The sequence below is a fragment of the Mastomys coucha genome, unplaced genomic scaffold (assembly GCF_008632895.1).
Source record: "Mastomys coucha isolate ucsf_1 unplaced genomic scaffold, UCSF_Mcou_1 pScaffold22, whole genome shotgun sequence".
NCBI classification, from domain to species: Eukaryota; Metazoa; Chordata; class Mammalia; order Rodentia; family Muridae; genus Mastomys; species Mastomys coucha.
In genome coordinates, this window is record NW_022196905.1 from 50,643,936 (window position 1) to 50,653,424 (window position 9,489).

The following is a 9,489-nucleotide window of genomic DNA, read 5'->3' on the forward strand; positions in this document are numbered from 1 at the left end:
ACCTAAAAGCATATCTCACAATGCTGATAGAGGAACTTAAGAAGGACACGAATAACTCCCTTAAAGAACATTTCTTTAGGTGCTTTTCAGCCATTCGGTATTCGTCAGTTGAGAATCCTTTCTTTAGCTCTGTATCCCATTTTTTAATAGGGTTATTTGTTTCTGTGGAACAACTTCTGTAGAGTCTAACTTCTTGAGTTCTTTGTATATATTGGATATTATCCCTCTATCAGATATAGCATTGGTAAAGATCTTTTCACAATTTGTTGGTTGCCATTTTGTCTTATTGACAGTGTCTTTTGCCTTACAGAAGTTTTGCAATTTTATGAAGTCCCATTTCATAAATGCTCAAGAATCTTAGAGCATAAGCTATTGGTGTTCTGTTCAGGAAAATTTCCCTGTGCCTATGTGCTTGGGGCTCTTCCCCACTTTCTTTTCTATTAGTTTGAGTGTATCTGGTTTTATGTGGAGGTCCTTATGTTTATTCCCATAGGTGTAAGTCTAACATCTCTTCCTTCTTGTGAACAGGAGCACAGAGACACAAGGTTGCAAAGATACTGAAAATACAGGATGTTAGCAGGATCAGCCCTAAAGAAAACATTTATATCACCACTTTTATAGTCATAAAGCATAGGATCTTGGCATAATTAATTGCAAATGTCTACATTCACTGGATCCACATGAGTAGGGCACTCCATGATATATATATAGTAGGGAAAGGCTTCATAGGAGTCTACCATCTATAGGGAATAACCCTAGCTAGTGTGTAACTCATTCTAATCTATTGTTTACAAACTAACATGTTACATCCAATTAAGAGACTTATGAAAGAGACTCATTTATTATCAGGCTTCTATATCACACTCCTTTATTATCAAGCTTAGATGGTTGAGAATTTCTATAAGTCATAGGCTGAAGAAAAAATTAAATCTCCCTAATACAATCTATCTACATGATTCTTTCTCCAGGTGACCTTCTTTCTATAAAATTGCATATTAAATTATATTTTATGACAAATTATAAACTTCACAAGAGATTACTGTATAAGTACAGCAGAAAACTACCCTTGAAGAGGAGACTCTATAGTATGGGAAAATGTAATTCCTTATTTCCAAGAAAAGGACATTAAAGAAAAATCTTCTTACTACATGAAATAACAGGTAGTTTAATTTTGGAAAATGATTAAGAAAAAGTAAAATAACAAAAATGTAAATTAAAAATGTTGTTTTTGAGTATCAGTCCTTGGATAGAATAAAGTAACTAACAATGATATGTAATGTTTTTAACTAGTTGTCAACCTAAATTAGCAAAAACATTTTTATAAATTCAATTAGAGTTACACAGGTCAAAATGTACTAATGGTTCTGCCATCATAAACATTTTTATGAAAAACATTAGTACCATCTGGATGTATGAATAAGATACAATATGGAATGCAGTGAGAGTAGGCTAACTTAATTAACGAAGTGGTGATATAACAGAAAAAAATCACAGTTTCAGTTGAAAAATACATCTTATATCACTTTATAAATAATTCAAATATATTTTTATTAAGTTTGAAATTTTCATTTTAAACAAATTCCTTTTAGATATTCAAGAATGTGTTGACTGTGACTTATATAGACCTTAATAATATATAGCTCAAACTTCTTTGTTAGATAACGATACAGTGAGAAAGCTATTAAAGAGACCAAAAAAATTGAAATAAACAGAGAATAAGCTTTCGGATGAGTAAGAGGTAAGAAAGATAAATACACATATGAAATAGAAGTATGTTTAACATTTAAATTGGCAGTAATCAACATCTGTCTAATTGGACTTAGAGACTTCTCTTCAAGAGGAAAATCAAGCCTGGTACTAGAAACCTAGCCAATATTCAGAGCTAGTGAACTCAGGAATTTTGAAGAACCTATAATCACCACTTTAGTAAACCCTAATTACATTTTAAACATTTGTCTTCATGCCTCCAGGTATGGGTAGTCCTCACCCCTCATCAAAGAAATTTATCTTTGCAACAGATATGTCAATACAAAAAAGAAAATACACATTCATAATACAGATTTGTGGAACCATGTCTGAATGAATGTATCAATAAAAGAACTCCTGTAGTGAAATCTCAGAAGGTAAAAAGGTTGTAATAAGCAGAAGTTCAAGAAGTTGGCTTTCAGATTGTGTCTCCTAGTAATATCAGCAGCAATACCTGTAAAAGCTCAGCAACATGACTGCCTAACCATGAGCTGAACTAGAACAACGATACCGGAAGTGGACAGATATTATATATATATATATATGTGTGTGTGTGTATGTATGTATGTATCTATATACACATACTTATATACATATTACAGCAATTAATGATGAAAGAGACCATGAGTTTGAAAGGAAGTATGAGAGTTATATGGGAGGGTTTGGAAGGGAAAATTTTATAAGGTTAAGGTGAAGATGGAAAATGTGCCATGTGATAGATGAAGCTCCTTCCCTACCCCCATGGACTATTTGTATTTCTAAACAAAGTCATTTTCCATGTAAACTTGAGGTTATTGCAGCTATTTACAATGTTAGAGGTGGAAATACAATTAAATCTGTAGTGAAACATTCTAGCAAACAAATAAAAATTAGACATTTCATCAATCAAGATTTTGTACTATGTGCATCTAGTGAATATGGCCACTGGGAAGACACTTTAGTGGCTGCAGCAGAAATCTGAAAAGGATTCAATCAGAGATAAAGTAAATTCGAACAGTTTTTGAACCAGATATTTGGATTTGAAATGAACCCCCAACAAATGGAGCTCTGAGAATGGAGTGCTTTTATTCCTCTTAACAGTCAAAGTTTCAAAATTGACAATTTTTAAAAATTGGTTATCTTCTCAAACCCCCTACCCCTGCACTTCAAGTCTCTGTGATATAGGTGCTTGCTTCCTCTCCGCTGAGGCTAGTTAAGATAGCCCAGCTAGTGGGATAATGTTTATAAATAACAAAAAGTTGTATGGACAGCCCATACCAAAAACATCATTTTAGTATATAAAGCTACCAGGATGTGACTAGAACACAAGGAGAGCTCCTGAGTTAATGATATCAGAGTATATATCTGTTACTTTTTGATTATTTAATATACTTACATAATTTTTCTTTTTCAAAACCCTCATCCATTCTACTCCTTGTTACTCTTGTTAATGCTTGTGAGTGTGCTATTTGTCTTGAGTTACAATCCTATGGTAAGATTTCCATGTTAGTAAACTATGGAGATTCCAAATAAATAGCTGTGATTCAGCATAAAATTTGTGTGGACACTTGGGTAACAAAAATGGTAAGGAATTTTTCTGCAATGAAAATACATTTAATAAACTTATTTATTGATTTTATACATTAAAACCTTGTCTTAGTCAGGGTTTCTATTCCTGCACAAACATCATGACCAAGAAGCAAGTTGTGGAGGAAAGGGTTTATTTGGCTTACTTCTGCATTGCTGTTTATCACCATAGGAAGTCAGGACTGGAACTCAAACAGGTCACAAAGCAGGAGCTGATGCAGAGGCCATGGAGGGATGTTTCTTACTAGCTTGCTTCTCCTGGCTTGCTCAGCCTGCTCTCTTATAGAAACCAAGACTTCCAGCCCAGGTATGGCACCACCCACAAGGGGCCCTCCCCCCTTGATCACTAATTGAGAAAAAGGCCCCACAGCTGGATCTCATGGAGGCACTTCCCCAACTGAAGCTCCCTTCTCTGTGATAACTCCAGCCTGTGTAAGTTGACACACAAAACCAGCCAGTACAAACCTTTTACTTTTTTTCTGCCTTCTCAAACAGAGGTACTTCCCATCATTATTCAACAAAAAATATATGCATGAGTATTTTACTTTCTAGAAGTTAAAAAGTTTATATATCAATCACAATTATAAGAATATCTATATCTCATATCTATATATTGGATTATTACACATATATTATTTGTATGTATTGAATTTTATATTATGTTTTAAAACTTTCATAATAAAATATTGGGTGTTTTATATACATGTATGTGAACACCTTATGTTATTTTACTTAGAAACAATTTCATATTTTATCCACAGTTTATTTTGTATTAAGGAATTATCAAGCTTAATATATTTTTGGAATGCATTAAATATAACCAAAGTTAATGGACAAAGTCTTGCCCACACTCCAAGCAAAGTGCCCTGGAGAAATATAATCGGTAGCCACAGAATATCGTGATGCCCATCAGTGTTTGGGAATAAACTGGACAAGTTAATAAAACATATATAGCTCTGGTGCTTTAGAGAAGATCGAACTTCTTTTAGAAACTGAGAATATTTTCTTATGACAGGACAGTCAAGTACAGAAATTCAATCTTCTATTCTGAGATTTTGGACTTTTTTTTTCTGGTGTAGCAAAAGTAGAGAATTCTGAAAATGCATTGCATGTAAAGTAAATTACACTCATTATTAGAAAAGATGATAGAAAGAGAGCAGCAAAAGTCCTCTATTCCATTTTATTTTTTGCTTATTAGGAATAAGACATTTATCTAGAAAGATGCTCCACAATGTTTTGCAACTAAACCTGACAAATAAACTCTTGTCAACTTCAGGTACATTTCCAAATATGATGATGTTCTTCTTCATCCTTCTCTTACATGTTTTCAGAAATGGCAGCTAATTTTATTTGTTAGCTTGTCTAAGTAGAGCAATGCTATAGAACTTCTCTCTCTCTCCCTTCTCCCTTCATCTCTCCCTGTCTCTCTCTTTCTGTCTGTCTCTCTGTCACTGTCTCTCTCTCTTTCTCTCTCTCTCTCTCTCTCTCTCTCTCTCTGTGTGTGTGTGTGTGTGTGTGTCAGTGTCTGTGTCTGTGTCTATGTCTCTCTCTGTGTCTATTTCTCCATGTCTCTTTCTGTCTCTCTCCCTTCCTCCTTCCCCTTCTTACTTCCTCTATGAATGTATACACAAATGTTTATAAGTGTGTATATATGTATCTGTGTGTTCTTAGTAGACAATACTTGTACTTTTATGCTCTTAATTATACACTCGTAATAAGCAATGCACAAAAGTAATAGCAGGTATCTCTTAGCTGATGATGATCAAAAATGGGGTATCACCTCATGGATTCAACAGAATACTACTTACATAGCAAGAAGAAAAGGGCCCTGTCATTTTCATCAATCTGCAAGAAACAAAAGCTCATAATTTCAAATGATATAAGCCAAGTGCAGAAGCTAAGTCTTGCATATTTTTATTAATATTCAGAATCTAAATGATGCTAAATTCATAGAAGTAGAGAACATAGTATCAGTCACAAAATCCCAGCCAGATAGCAAGGATAGGTTCTGCCATCTTATATATGGATGTAGTCAATAAGATACTACTACATATTTTAAAGCAGCAATGAGATAGAGATTTAAATATTATCATAACAGATATAAACCTTTTAATACAAGGTATGCTTAAATATCTTGATAATTAATACATAATACTATGTTAATGAGAACACTACATTGTACCCTCTAGTTATTTATAAATATAGAACAAAGTGGCCAGTAGAAGGGTAAATTTTCTCAATTATTAATTTGAAAACTCAATATTATCTGCTCTAAAATATTACATTATCTGATTTTTGTGTTGGTTTCCCAAGCTTCATACCAGTAGCATGCTAGGTTCTCAGCTATTCTCCCTTGGAAGATAATTAAAACTACAGTTCTTCACACTCAAGAATGAACTAAAACTTAGTTTTCCAGCATGTAGACAAAAGATGGTAGGACTTCTTAGACTCCACTGGCCAATTACTGTATCTATCTATCTGTTTGTCTGTGTATCTGTCCATCTGTCTTTCTGTGTCTACATGTATGTACTCATCCATCCTCTCGACAAATTTCCCTCTGGATAATTCTGAATGGCAGATGGTAAATTCATATTCAGTGAGTAGAACTTGTACCTAAATACACCCTGCCCTGTTTTCTCCTTATAATTGGACAAATATGTTCTGATTCAGTATGTCCTGATGTTACAAATACTGTTAGAATCCCCTTATTTTCATCTCTGTCCACCAGGAGATGAATATTACTCCACTCAAGACTTCTATGGATGTGTTCTCAACACATTTCTTAATTGACATTCCTATTTATCTCGTTTTTTTAAACAAAATATCTGCTAATTAACTCCTGTATTCTGTTATTAATAGGAAACAATTTTAACCTGGCTTAATTCTATATGTCTTACTTCATGTATTCTCTCTTGAACTTATTGTTCGTACTCTCCCACTATTTGGTATCCTCTAAATTGTAACTCTGACTATTATCTAGATTACCCATATTGTTTCCTGAAATCAAAGCACATTATTCTATCCTATGAACCTTCTTAAAACTTCATCAGGATGGGATAACTTGCTACCAAAAATTCCCATGCTGAGATTAACTGCACCTTTAATGAGCATAAAAATTAATGGCTAGAAGGCTGGTGAGATGGCTCAGTGGTTAAGAGCACTGACTGCTCTTCCAGAGATCATGAGTTCAAATCCCCAATCCCAGCAACTACATGGTAGATCACAGCCATCCGTAATGAGAAACAAACAAACAAACAAACAAAAAAACAAAAAAAACAAAAAAAACAAAAACAAAACAAAACAAAACAACAACAACAAAAAAAACCTATGGGAAGACGGGAGCAGGGTCCTGAGCAAGTGGGGGCTGGAGCAAGAGGGAGAAGGGAAGGGGAAAAAATTAATGGCTAGAAATGTTTCAGGTTTAATTGATTAAAAATATTTTTTGATAGTAAAATTTTTATAAGCAATGTAAATAAAACATACAATGATATTTAAATCCTGTGTGGTAAAATAATAAAATAAAAGAATAATAGGCTATTGAAAATATAAACAAGATAAAATATTAAGATAATTTTCCTATAAACAGTGCACTTGAAAATCTGTACTGGTTAAAAGATTTCAATAATGAGATTCCCTAGTTATATGGTAAGCTAGGAACAGAAGATACAAACAACATCATGGTGTTGACACATAGGCTGGAGTCAGAAATTAGACTAACAGTTGTCTATTTTCAAACTATTCATTCCTTCTCATTTTGAATCTTCTTATTTTTTTCATGAAGGAAATTTGCCTTACAGTTTTTGACAATTCTTATACAAAGTGTTTTTTTTTGTGACTCAAATCTTATTGAAAATTTGAAAATAATATTCAGATAACAGTCATATTTATTATCATGTTCCAATCAAAATTACAATTTAATCTATACTTTTCTTGTGCTATTTCAAAATACTAGAAATAGTCATCTGTGTATATGACTACACATCATAATGAGTTCTGTCTTACAGTTTCAGAGGCCACATTTGAATTCCACACTCATAATCTATTTGTTTGTTGTGTTTAGTATTTTTGTTTTTCAGGTTGAAGTCTTTTAGTTTTTCAGAATTTTGTGCATGAACACTGTATTTTCATTAGTCACTTGCCTATATTATCCCACTAAAACTCTTTCCACTTGAAAGGAGGTGCCCTTTAAAATTAATTATCTTTTCTTTCTATTAATTTCATTTATTATTGCTCCCTTGTTCTTGTGCTTAGGGCTGATCATTTAGGACTGGATAGTTTCGAGTGGATCTCATCTGTGGATAAATTGATTCTTTCTCAGCAGCCACTCAGCTTAGACAAAAATTATCTACTTGGTGCATCACAAAGACACCTTCTATAATTAGACTCCCATAAGTTGTATGAAATTTTGTCTGGTAAATTTTCTCTTTTTGCTTTCTTTTGTCAATACTTGCACTCTCTATGCCAAATACTGAATCGATGTTTCTTCTAGAGTGTCTGATGTTGGAAAGATGCTTTATCTTAAAAATAGCAATTAGAGCACTTTTAGATAAACTATCAATCTATTTTTCGAAATACATTTGTATGCAACCATGTATACATTTATAGCTACTCACTGATCACCTATTATAAAATTGTCAAGAAAATTAAATTTCACTGATGTACCAATTTGTATTTATTGCTCTGGCTGCAACTAAAGAGATAAGCAACTATGTGCAAAAAGACAGAAAAAAATTGACCCTTGACATAATGCTTATGGAATAGTAACGTGGTCCAGCTACCTGTAAGATGATAGTTCTTAGCCAGTGCTTCTAAATATGGCAGGCAAGCTTTGCACATGAAATCTAAGCAATATGGTCTGCCTAAACAAAACATGAACAATGACAGCTTCAGCTGATAGGACAATCTCTAAATATTCATGCAGAAAATGTAGTTTTAAACTTTTTTATTGAATTAATTAATTTTTACACTCCATACTCCATTCCCTGCCGCCCCACAATCTACCCTCTGACCTCCGACTGCTCTACATCCAACATGTCCTTTCCATCCTGCTTGTCTCCACATGGATGACCCCATCCCCCACTCCACCTGACCTCTAAACTCCCTGGGGCCTCCAGTCTCTTTGAGGGTTAGGTGAATCATCTCTGAATGAAAGGAGACCCAGAAGTCTTCTACTGTATGTGTGTTGGGGACCACATACCAGCTTGTGTGTGAAGTGTTTGGTGATCCAGTGTTTGAGAGATCTTGGGGGTCCAGATAAATTGACACTGCTGGTCCTCCTACAGGTTTGCCCTTCTCCTCAGCTTCTTTCAATCTTCCCTACTTCAAGAACAGGGGTCAGCTGTTTCTGTCCATTGGTTGAGTGCAAACATCTGCATCTGACTCTTTCAACTGCTTGCTGGGTCTTTCAGAGGGCAGTCATAAATCCCTTTTTGTGAGTGCTCCAAGAACCAAAACCTATAAATACTGGAAGCTAAGTTCTTTAAGTGAGGGACAAAGTATGCACAGGTAAGCAATTGAAAATATAAAATTAGTCTTGCAAAACAATCTATAGTCGAGTAAGAATTTCTAATTTCTTTATCTTTACTGACCAAAATATGACAAACACAATGTCTCTCCTTGAGTCACTGTGCTCAGGGAAATGTGCAAGTGATTAGTCAGAAGAAAGTGCAAGAAACAACAATGTCTAAGACCAGGCTATAGAAAAAAAATGTTGTTTTCAATAGTAGTAGACAGAATTCAGGAGGGGAACAATTTGCCCTTTGCTTCTGGAGTTATTATGTTAAAAGGAACTCGCTTATTCCATGGAGAAACAATGCTGATTTCAGAAAGGAGGACAGGGAGACAGCAAATCCTTTTTTAAGACTTGAATGTGCAGAGTCATCTGTGGAAGCCACTGATGCCGCCGCCAAGGAAAGCACTTCTTCCCATTAAATGTCTTTTTTTTTTTTTTTTAATTAGCTCATGACAGGTAGCTGAAGTATATTTTCAAATTAGTGAGCTATTTTTTCTCTCTACTTTGTTGGTAAAGTATTTCATAGCCTTAAACCCACATCAATTTTTGTTGAACATGCACAAGCATTGGAGGGAAATGAGGAAACAGCTTAAATGGTAGTCGTCTCCTGAGATGGCCAAGCCCCCCAGTCGTCTCCTGAGATGGCCAAGCCCCCCAGTCGTCTC